The 12918-nt window shown below is 36.3% G+C and overlaps 1 protein-coding gene across 4 annotated transcripts in view; it reads left to right on the top strand.

Annotated features, from left to right (window-relative positions):
- Window positions 1–12918, top strand: part of LOC106874430 (1-phosphatidylinositol 4,5-bisphosphate phosphodiesterase epsilon-1) — a 1217386-nt gene that overhangs the window by 164914 nt on the left and 1039554 nt on the right. The window lies entirely within an intron of this gene.

The following is a 12918-nucleotide window of genomic DNA, read 5'->3' as shown; positions in this document are numbered from 1 at the left end:
TCCTATTGCGTGGCACCTTCGGCAAGTGTCTTCTACTATAGCCTCAGGCCGACCAAAGCGTTGTGAGTGAATTTGCTTGACGGAAACTGAAAGAAACCTGTCGTATATATATATATGTGTGTGTGTGTGTGTGTCCCAGCATCTCTTGACAACTGATGCTGATGTGTTTATGTCTCCGTTACTTAGCAGTTCGGCATAGAGATCGATAGAATAAGTACTAGGCTTACAAAGAATAAGTCCTGAGGTTGACTTGCTCGACTAAAAGCGGTGCTCCAGCATGGCCTCAGTGAAAATGACTGAAATATATATATATATATATATATATATATATATATATATATATATATATATATATATATATATATATATATATTTATATATATATTTATATATATATTAATTCCAAGAGAGTTAGAGTTTGTGAATCCAACCAACTAAGGGATAATATCTATCCAATGTACTCCTGGTAGAATATCCCAATTATTAATACACGAGTGTTTTTTCACTGCATGACAATTACACTACTGAGTGTAATAAATGGGTGAGGGTAAAAAGTTGTTTTACCCTTAATTTATACAGCAATAAGAAAATGGAGAGGATCAAGAGGTGGTATTCCATCAACTTTTAGACATTATATTATGTCTATTTTTATTTAAAAGAAACTGAAACAATTATAACAATATACATACATGTATAACATATAATGCTTTACATATATAAAAATACCAGTAATTATTAAAATATATAACGTAGAACACAGAAAGTAGAATAGTATTCTACTATTCAACTTTCTATGTTCTACGTAAAGTATAATATGTTATACATGTATGTATATTGTTATAAATTTTTTTTTTAAACATAAGTAAATAGACATAATATAATGTCTAAAAGTTGATGAATACCAACGCTTGATCCCCTCCATTTTCTTATTGCGTATATATATATATATATATATATATACCGGAGTAAGCACATGAAATGTGCAACAAGGTGGAAAAAAGAGTACTCAAATACCAGAGGTAGAGTAATATGCTTTATTTAAAAGCAGCAGAATTATAACAAAAAAACCGTTACTCTGAGTTTCACGTTCCCGTTCATCGGACAGTTTTGTTAGAAAACTGTACGATGAACGGGAACGTGAAACTCAGAGTAACGTTTTTTTTGTTATATTTCTGCTGCTTTTAAATAAAGTATATATATATATATATATATATATATATATATATATATATATATATACACAGACAGACAGACAGACACATGCATGTATATATTCAGGCATGTAGTCACACGTGTGTATATATGTGCGCATTTTTAATATATATATATATATGTAGAGATGAGAACCTCTCAGAGTTAAACTATAATATTCATTGTAAACGAATGGAAAAGTCACCGAAGCCAATTTTTAGCTCTATTGAGTAAAGTTGCTTTCGCCTACAACCTCAGTGGAACAGTTCTATTTGTATTATTTTGCACACTGATGCATGATAAAAATAATAGAAGGGATAACGAATACCTAGACGCTAAACGTATGTCTTATATTCCGATTCAATCTACATTTGGTACGGAATGATCGAATACGATGATGTATGAAATAGAACTCATTACAAAATGCATCCATAAAATTAAACCTTTCTAGGGGAAGTAACTCTTCACGACGTTAAGGAGTTTTTATTTTTATTTTTCCTACACACGCAAGTTGGCGTTTGAAGTATTCTTTAGAATTATTCGCTATTATAAACGCGGATTGTGATATACTGCTGTTATTTTAATTAAATTCCTGTCATTTTAAAACATTTATCTCACTGTTCCATGATTATTTCTAGCCCATAGGCAGCATGTTTTCTCTCTCTTTTCAACAGTAACTAGAATATTTCCACGGAGACTAAATATATGTACTTTTATTGAATTATTTATGTGACTAAATTATGTGCTACCTGACACGCACTCAGACGCACACGCCATGCATACTGTCTTGTCTGTGTGATTGTGTTTATTTCTCACTCACTTTGTATACATTTGTATGATTGTTCTGCGTGTTCAAATATACGTCATTGTTGTATAATCGAAGGTGGTTAAATTTAGCAGATTGATAAATTTCCGGTGAATCTATTATCAACTTTACATCTTATTTATATCTGCTTCAGTTATGTAACAACGTCATTTGTGAAACACACAAACCACGTCTTATCTCACGCAGCTACCAGAAGTTCATGTCCTGTTATTTTAAAATTTTATTTTGACTTGTCAGAATTAGAAAAGAATAGCGAAGCCTTATATTTAACGACAGACTTCAAAATTTTGATGTACATTCCCGTATCAACTAGTTTCTTTGGAGTGATTAAAAATTCACTTGTTTTGCCTCTATATTAAAAGCTTATGGTTTCACGTAGAAAAAGAAAAAAGCACCATTGACTGCACTCTGCTCTGTATGCTTACAATTATAGAAACAACCTTAGACAGGCCGTCGGCAAGCCAGGAATTGCAGTCAATTTTTCTTCAACATACACACACTACGGTCTTGAAATGGAAAGAGTGTATGGGATATTGTAATCATACATAAACCTGAAAAGACTGCATGATCACAGATTGACTGCCTTTGATAAAAGGCTTAGTTGTTAAAGGTTAACGAGAGGCGATATAACATCAACAACAACAAACATGGTGTTTAATTTAATTAGCAACTAAATAGACAGTGGAAATATATGAGCATAATTTTCGTTTCTACACTTAAAGGAACATAGGAACACAAGTGCTGCTAAAAACACTGAACGAAAAGGTAGCCATATATAGATAAGTTTAAGGAAATGTAAGCAATTATTCTAAAGGCTAGGTTGTTAGCATATATACATACATACATACATACACACACACACACACACACACACACACACACACATATATATATATATATATATATATATGTATGTATACATACATACACACACTCACACGCATATATGCATATATATATGATATATATATGTGTATGTATGTGTGTATGTATGTGTGTAAGAGAGAGAGAGAAAGAGAGAGAGAATGAGGTAAAGGGGCGCTTAGTTAGTTATCTATAATTATAATAACCCCAATTTCATATTTATATAATTGAATATGAGTACGTTATAATTATCATAATTTCAATAACCAACGTATTCGTTAGAATTTGAAAAAGATATCGCAACCAATCATATTACAATACATACAGTATTTATCTGTCTGTCTGTCTGTCTGTCTGTCTGTCTGTCTGTCTGTCTGTCTGTCTGTCTCTCTCTCTCTCTCTCTCTCTCTCTCTGTCTCTCTCTCTCTCTCTTTATCTATCTATCTATCTATCTATCTATCTATCTATCTATCTATCTATCTATCTATCTATCTATCTATCTATATATATATCTATCTATCTATCTATCTATCTATCTATCTATCTATCTATCTATCTATCTATCTAGCTAGCTAGCTAGCTAACTAGCTATCGTTGGCAGGTCTCATGGGTAAGGTATTTAAATCTGAAGATCCCTATTCCCTTAGGTCTCCGATAAGTGCCCCCTCTATGAGCAATAATGCATGCTGATATACAGTGTAATATTACACTTCGTTTAATCACAACCAACTTGAATACTCTGTTTCCGTTTGGCGGTTATCAAGCCACAATGGTTGTTGTCACTCATATCCTAAAATACTTTTTCAATAACTTTCTTTGCATTTTTCTTGTATATTTCTTACTGCCTGTGAGACTAAATCAGTCGTTTTTAACCCGAACTATCGTATCCCTTCGATGGCATTGTGAACTCACAAAAAAGACAGCAAATTTTACTGGGGCACCGTGAGTGCGGGTGCCATGAGAAGGGCTATAGAGATGGTGCGAGCTTACAGGGATAGGAATTTTTGTTAGTAATTTTTTTTATTCGGATATAATACTTGTTTTTATCTACAAAGGACCCTTTTCTGGCTTAGAATATGAGAAAAACTTTTGTCATCAGTAAGCAAAAAAGAAAAAGAAATACTCAAGGTCTAAATACAATTTCATTATGGTTATGCCCTCGCCTTTAGTAACTTTGCCTTATATAAAAAAAAAATTGAAGAGGCACTAAGGCAATCAAATATCAGGAACGAGTCACCCACAGGATGCAGCGTCAGCACCAGGGTATTCAGCGCTCTGGGCCGGCACATCAATGCACAACACTAACTCCTAGCCCTACAGCGTATGCTGCTTTTCCTCCAGTCCTACAATGCAAGCTCCTTTCAATTTATTTTCCATAGCCTGTAATTCGCACCCTCTACATTACTCCTTACACAATCCTGCCTAATAAATTTTAATATGATTTTTACTAATATTGAAAACGATCGAAAATATTAGAGAAGGACGGGGTAGGGTTATGAAACGTCTGAGACTATTTCTTCATATTCATATGAGATATACCACGAGAAAAGTAACCTTCACATCGAAATCTTTTCATAATCGGCTTTATCGACAGCAAAATGTATTTGTTAGTCTATTTAATAAGCTGACATAAGTTATCTCCCTTGAATAGGTTCCATTACCTTCAAATGCTATTCTGTCAATAAACATGTTAAATTAAGTATATCACTCGTTGCTTAGTTTATATTTTAAGAAATATGTTTTGGCTGTTCATCATATCATTCACTAGCGCGAGAATACTTATGTACAACAAGTGGTGCATTCAAATTATTGTTCTTATTTCATAGATGGGAATTATATATATTTAAAAAAAAAAACTGTTTAAAGGGAAGTAACTGCATATTACAAAGAATTTGGTCAGGTGTTTAGGATTTATGTTTAAGCACGTATACGAACCTGTGTGTGTGTTTGTGTGTGTGTGTTTGGCTCAAAATAAATGGACTAAGAGAAGTAACTGCGAGTGACCGGTAACACGTAGCGGGAAAACAACGACAGATACGGGTGTCTCAAATATACATATCATTAAGTTTTGAAATTATCTCTCGAGAAACGACTTCTCTCTCTCTCTCTCTCTCTCTCTCTCTCTCTCTCTCTCTCTCCCCCCTCTCTCTCTACCTCTCTCTCTCCCTCTCTCTCTCTCACACACGCGCACATTTGTGTGAGTGCGTGTATATATATATATATATATATATATATAAGTATATGATTACATAACTAAATATTAGGCTCTCCTATGGCTTACTCAAAACCTTACAAATTAAAATAATAAGTGACGCACAAAGATTACAATTTCTTCTCCAAACAAACTGTTTCATATTTGATGCCTACTTCTGTGAGAAATTTGAAAATTACGATGCGTAAAGATTCTTAAATGAAATGCGAAAACTCTTCAAATCAATATTTAAGAGACAACTGGAGAAGATCTGCAGATAATTACTTCATTCTTTGGAATGAAAACATAAAGAACATAAATGAATTTAAAATACAACCGAACATTCAATTCATATTTGAATAGACAAGAGAAACTACCAGTTTTAAATGCTTTAAAAATGAAAGGCAACAAATTGAGACAGACATACGTTACAGTTGTAGGGAATTAATAATAATGGTAACCCGCTCTCAATGAAAAATTGAATACCTTAGTCCCTATAAGTAAAGAGAAGTACGTGAAGTACCAGAGTACGTAGTAGGCGGTTAGAGATAGTCGTGTCTTTACTGGTTTTACTAAGTATACTATATACTGAAGTGGGCGTGGAGGCGCAATGGCCCAGTGGTTAGGGCAGCGGACTCGCGGTCATAGTTTCGCGGTCTCGATTCCCAGACCGGGCGTTGTGAGTGTGTATTGAGCGAAAACACCTAAAGCTCCACGAGGCTCCGGCAGTGGGGTGAGGGTGGCGACCCCTGCTGTACTCTTTCACCACAACTTTCTTCCTGTTTCTGTTGTACCTGTATTTCAATGGGCCAGCCTTGTCACACTGTGTCATGCTGAATATCCCCATTAAGGGTACACGTGTCTGTAGAGTGCTCAGCCACTTGCACGTTAATTTCACGAGCAGGCTGTTCCGTTGATCGGATTGACTGGAACCCTCGACGTCGTAAGCGACGGAGTGCCAACAACAACTGATGTAGGAGTTATAACAATCCAACATTTTAAAGGATTACAACAGTAGCGACGAGGATTTAAACAACTCACGAGGAATTAAGAAACTCGAAGAGAAGTTAATAGACTCATAAAGTTGGTGTATTAATTTTACGAAACATTGTAAAAGTATGGAAAATCTGTTGGCAGGTTTACTCGAGTTGCAAAATAGCAACAACAAATAATATTACGGCACCAAATGCTGCACTTACTGAAGTCATCAGAGAACTCGGAAAAAGTGTTCTCGACAAACTGTGTCGCGAACGCTATAACAGAGTTTAAATACGAATCTGACGAAGGAGTTATCTTCGAAGCATACGACTGAAGGTATGAGCAAATCGTCAAGAAAGACTGTAAAGATTGGGATGATGAGATGAGAACGCGCTTAATCTTGAGAAACCTGGCGGCAACAGAACATGAACGATACTGTAATTATGTACTATCAGGAAAACCTTTGGACATAAACTTTAATGACACAACAGATATATTGAATAAAAGTTTCAGTGAAGAACGTTCAGAACATAAAGATAAACAACGACGGGGACTACATCACATAAACTGGTAGACTAAACAGGGGATGCGAGAAGTTTAAGCAGGACGAATTAACGCCAGATATATTTAAATGCCTCATTTTTACACAAGGACTTACTGCTGAAAAGGACGCAGAAGTTAGGACTAGAATTCTCGCAAAGCTGGAACAAAACTAGGATGGAACCCTACAGTAAGTTTCAGAAGAATGTGAAAGGAGAGTCAAATTAAGACACGACACAGAGGAAATTGGACGTAAAGATTGTTTCCAAGAAAAGCGAGTGTGAAATAGTCAGAATAGAGATAAAGTGTTTTGTAAAATACACAACAAAAATCAGGAAATAATCCCATGTTTTGCATGTGGAAATATACACCAGAGCAAAAATTATCCATCTAAAAAAACGGAGTGCTTTCGTTGTGGTAATATCGGAAACATAAACACGCACTGTAGAATGAAGTTAAAAAAACGTCAGAACAAAGGAAAAAGAATAAATAGTATGTCAACGGAAGAAGTTGGTAATATAACAATGAGGAAATTTGTGAAGGTGAAAATCAGAAATACAAGTGTTGAAATGCAGTTGGACACTGGTAGTGATATCACCATAAACGAAAAACTTGAAAATATGTCTGTAAGCCGAAATTAATTAAATCGAAAAAGGCAGCGTATGGTGTTTCGGGAAAAAAGGTTATATTTTTCGTTTATTTGTATGTAATGTAACATTTCGAGGCCAAACGAAAGCGGCAAAAATCACTTAATTTATTCGGCACAGAATGGATGGAACTATTCAAAATATGGAATACGCCCATAATTGTTTCCTGTCGAAATATAGTCGGTTCAACCGAAGGTTCGAATGCGGCTGAGGGACTGAAACAAGAATTTGCAGTAAAACAGAGTGAAACACTTGTATGTAAGCCACAACAAAATAAAAAAAAATTGCCCACGATATAAAGTAAACATTGTTCAAAAGTAGATGTTCCGTGGTCAAGACAGCACATCGATTTCGCTGGTCCTTTAAATGGTTCTTACTACTCAGTGATAGTTGATAGTTTTTCGAAATGGCCTGAAATTCGCAAGTGTAAAAAACCGACCTCCTCAACTGTGATTAATTTTTTTACACGAATTGTTTGCAAGACAAGATAGTGTCTGACAATGGAACACAATTTATGTCTAGCGAAATAAAAAATAAATTGTGGAACGTTCACAGTAGAACAAATAACTACTGCGCCATACCATCCCAGATCTATCAGACAGGTACAACGCTTTGTCGATACCTTCAAAAGAGCCCTAAGAGAGCCAATTAAGGAAGTTCTACAACAGCTTTTAAGAGTGTACCGTGTGACACCAAATCCAAATATACCAGAAGGTAGCTCACCAGTGGAGCTCATGTTTGCAAGGAAAGTAAAATCAGTCTTTGATAAATTGCTGTCTGGCAAGAAAAGACAAGTGTCAGGGAAGACAGCAAGATTCTTTAAAGCTAGGGAAAAGGTGTATATGAAGGCATACTAGAATGGAAAGTAGAGTTGAGAAGATTGCCTAATTACCAAATGTATAGGTAAAATGATGTATTAGGTAAAAAGTAGAAAGGGCATACAAAAGGGACCCAGGAACCAACTGAAAAAGATATTAATGGAAAGCGAACCAAAGAAGTTAGAGGAACCGATGGAATGGTTGTACGATACGTTCCAAGTAACAACGCCACTACAAGTGATTGAACTCAGGCGTACAAGTGAGAAGAAAAGAACACATACAGAGTTCCTGAAAATAGATGCCAAGTGTAAAAAGTATTAAATTGTACGGAAAAAAAACCCCGTCAAAAAATGGAGGTGAGGTGAAGAAAAACAATATTGCTAAATAAAATGACACTTCCTAAGGAAAACTTAAAAGGGGAAATGTTTATGTAATTAGTAATAATGGTACACTCCTCCCACGTGACGAATGGAATGACTTAGTCACTATAAGTAAAGATATGTACGTGAAATACCAGAGCACGTCGTAGGCGGTCAGAGATAGTCGTGTCTTTACTGGTATACTCTATACCGAAGTGGGCGTTATAACAATCCAACATTTTAAGGATTATAATAGTTACAAACCCACTAACTCCAAGAAATAACTAATTTTTAATTCGTGTTATCCAAAACGCAAGAAAAGGATTTTTTGCAATTTAGCCAAAATGATTGTGTCCCCTACAAATACGCGCGATATACGACTCCAAGAACTTAAAGATGTACTCATTGGTAAATATTATTTACCATCCTTAATGGATGATGGGATACAACGAATCAAGACAAGTGATGTCCACATGGTAAGAGAGGTAAAAAAGAAGATTGGAAATTTTACCTTATGTTTTAACTTTCAATCCGAGCATCAACGAAGCCTAAAGTAATATTTTTCAAAATGTGCCGATGCAGAAAAAAGACGCCTGGAATAATTGAGTTCTACAAAGACATACAATTACAAAAAGTTGAAAACAAGCACAATGACTAAAGATGATATTAGCAGATGTTGAATTATATTACAGTCAAAATGTGTGGGCAATTCAAATATGGACTCGTCTTTACTAGTATAAAGATTTAGAATTTCGCTTCAAGCAAAGACAGTATTCCAGAGTAAAGAATGTTTACACCTGGATTTGGAGAAAATTATATAAGATAAGCTGGAATGCCATGGAGAAAAATGTGCTACTCATACAGAGCAAATACGATCTATCAGGTACAGAAAAATATTTCTGTATGAACGTATAAATATATCTGCAACGAATCACCGAGCAATTTTAAAAATATTTCCATTGTATCAATGTAGAGAGGAAACATCTGAACAACACTGGATAAGTAGGTAAACCGATTTCACTGAGAAATACAGACCTCACTTAAACTGAATTAATTTGGGCTACGTTTCAATCTAATTCATTTTATTTACTTTTAGATAAATTTGATTATTTCAGTTAATGGAAGGAAATTCATCTTCTCCATATTACCTGCCTTGTTACTGTCACTATGCTATATTTTGCCTTTCCTGTTACCATCAGCCATTAAAAAATTAAGACAACAGCTCGTCGTGAAACATCATTGATTTCAAAACAATATTTTTAAAAAATGTGAAACCAGTTGGTTACATAAACATTGAATTTCATATTTAGTTTTATCATAAAGATTTCAGTGCATCTATTCTATTTACAATTTGTGTGTGTGTTTGTGTTTGTGTACGTGTGTTTGTTTGTGTGTGTGTGTGTGTGTGTGTGTGTGTGTGTGTGTGTGTGTGTGTGTGTGTGTGTGTGTGAGTGTGTGTGTGTGTGTGTGTGTGTGTGTGTGTGTGTGTGTGTGTGTGTGCTTGTATATGCATACTTGTACATATGTACACATAGTTAATAAAGAATATTTTTCAGATTCGTCATTCGTTGTTCACAACCATAGGTTTATCTTCCTTTTTATCCTTTACTTGATTCAGTCATTACACTGCGTCCATGCTGGGGCACCGCCTAGAATTTTTAGTTGAATGAATCAATACCAGTGCTTTTTTTAAAGCCTGGTACTTATTCTATCGGCATCTTTAGTCGAACCGCTAATTTACAGAGACACAAGTACACCAGCATTGGTAGGTGAACAAACACTTTCACGTTAATTTCACGATCAGGCTGTTCCGTTGATCGGATCAACTGGAACCCTCGTCGTCGTAACCGACGGAGTGCTAGCCATTTTATATATATATATATATATATATATTCTCGCCAAGCCAACATGGCAGTCCCAAATATAGAACGAATGCTGCCGTGGATTAGCTCCAAGAGGCCATCGCCTCTAGCTAGCTATGTGACACACGAATCTGTGTCCTTTATAACCTTCGAACAGGGGAGGTCAGCACCTTCTCTAAAGGAGACTACGGAAGGTTAGATAAATAACCTTCCTACAGATGGTCAGTAGCGACGCCTGCTGGGCTTGGCTGCTCTGCATTGACAAGGGGCAACACCCTGAAACTAGTCTAGTCTGCAGATGCCAAACCATCAAGGGAAAGCTGCTGACCTCACCTGTTCGAAGGCTGAGCAATGCTTTGAGAATGAACTTGGTAAACGGAATCCCGTCGTAGATATTTATTAGGACAGACTTCCCAATAGCTTCTGTTATATATATATATATATATATATATATATATATATATATAATTGCTCTTGTTGTCTATCGGTTCTAAATTGTAGATAGCCAGCTTAATAATTTATAAATCTCGTTTCACCATTTTGAAAATCAGTCGATGTTTCCTATGGTATTATATATAAGGCTGACAAAATGACTTAACCCTCAGCAGCGGAGTAATCGGTCGCTGATGAAGACTGATTAAATCTTTAATCAGCGCTGATATAACTCCATCTAGCTTGTCGTACGGAGGGAGCCTGCCTGCTTTGTCAACCGTTAGAAAAGTGCTCTCAGGTGGCTAAGAGTTGTCTTGACTTATTTCTAGCAATGCTGGTGCTTACTAGAAACTTCCGTCACTTTAATGTATTTGTTGCCTATCGGTTCTAAACTGCGAATAACCACCTTAATATTTCATATACGTACATACAAACACACACACACACATACTTGCATACACGCACGCACGCACACACGCATACGTATACATATTTGTGTGTGTGTACTGTCGGTTTGCTCCTTCTACTGTTTGACAACCGATACTGATTTGCTTACGCCTCCGTAACTTAGCCGTTCGGCATAATAGTTGTTAACAGAATAGGTACTAGACTTTAAAAACTAAGTAAATACTGCGGTCGATTTGTTCGCATAAACTCTTCAAGGCGGTACCTCAGCAAAGCCTCAACCCAGTGAATAAAACAAGTAAACGAGAAAAGATAAAAGAATGCAGTGGAGGTGGGTTTCTGATCTGTGAATTATGTATTTCAAAGAACCACACACGAGAATCAGCCAACGAGGCAACCAACTCTGCCTTCTTTTGTTTCTTTCTCGCTGTCTCTCCACTATATTCTTCTCTCACACTCTTACACGACAGCAGAGTGAAAGTCGTCAATCTAGATGCTTAACTTCAAGAAATTTAGTCATAGTTACAGAGATAAAAACAACTGATAGTTTCACCGTGATTATTTTTGGCTCCTGCCACTACCAGTTCAACATAGCTCTATTTACATCATCGCCATTAATTAGCATTGATTGTGACAGTTGACACACTAATCCTCCGTTCTTTACGTTGAATGCTATTTTAAAATTTTTGCTAGCTTCCAGAACAGTGACCTGAAAACCAAACGGTATAAAAAGCTGTAATAACCCTGCAGTGCTGGATGCGAGACTAAACTACCGGAGGTTTAATTAACCGACTTGCTTGATTGGTATTTGTTTTATCAAGTTGGCTTAATTAATTAATTAAAAGAACTGTTGACTCTCCCCGAGATTTCAAGAGAATGTGAAAGAGGGTATGTTTGCAATGCAACAGGTTTGGCGGTTTAGCGGTTTGGTGGTTTGGCAGTTTGACGGTCTGGTGGTTTGGCGGCTTGGCAGTTTGGCAGTTTGGCGGTTTGGCAGTCCAGCATTTCTAATAATGATTTGAATTATAGGCAGAAAGCTTATGTATCTCACTCATTTTAAAGACCCTGGAATGTGGAAAGGCAAACTTGTTCCCGGCGAAATTTAAATGAGGTCAGAAAGAATTGTAATTATATAACTAAATGGCATTTTCTTTGGTGCTCTGACACTTCTGTCAACCACCACTTAATAATAGTGATGTGATGATGATGAGGATGATGATGGTATAAATAATCGCAATAATAAAATGCGCTGAATCAATACCAGGCACTGGCTCTCATGGCTTCTGATCTTAACTGATTGGAAGTGTTATCATGTACATGTTTAATCTTGGTGCAAAAAATGGGCCACAGCAAATATTCTGCTCAATACCACAGATTTGCTTGTCAGTTCCTTGAACTTAACTAGTTGAGCATGTCCCTTGGTGGCTGACGATATGTGCATCTCTGATCACGAGCAGAAGTAGTGGGTGAGCATCATAGCCATGTCTTGAGAGGAATTCTTTGGGGTTTGAACAATTCACGTCTAGAAACATGGGCGGTTCGTTCAACATCCTTAACCCTTATTCAGGGATCGTTTGAGCAGGATGGGCTATTCAACTTGAATAAAATTCTAACCGGGCTCACCTGCAATATCATGCGCATCTTCAGTTGAAGTCACCATGCTGCGCATATATGGTTGTGATGCATCTGCCTGGCGTACCCTTAACAGATGGTTAGTCACGATAGGTATATTGGGCTTCGTATATTTGTACCCCACTGTCACTTTGATGGCATGCGCTGCTCTCTCACTCAACTACAACAACAAC

The sequence above is a fragment of the Octopus bimaculoides genome, chromosome 2 (assembly GCF_046866305.1).
Source record: "Octopus bimaculoides isolate indiv1 chromosome 2, ASM4686630v1, whole genome shotgun sequence".
NCBI lineage: Eukaryota > Metazoa > Mollusca > Cephalopoda > Octopoda > Octopodidae > Octopus > Octopus bimaculoides.
The sequence above is the reverse complement of the archived record's forward strand: the minus strand, read 5'-3'. Positions and strand labels throughout refer to the sequence as shown.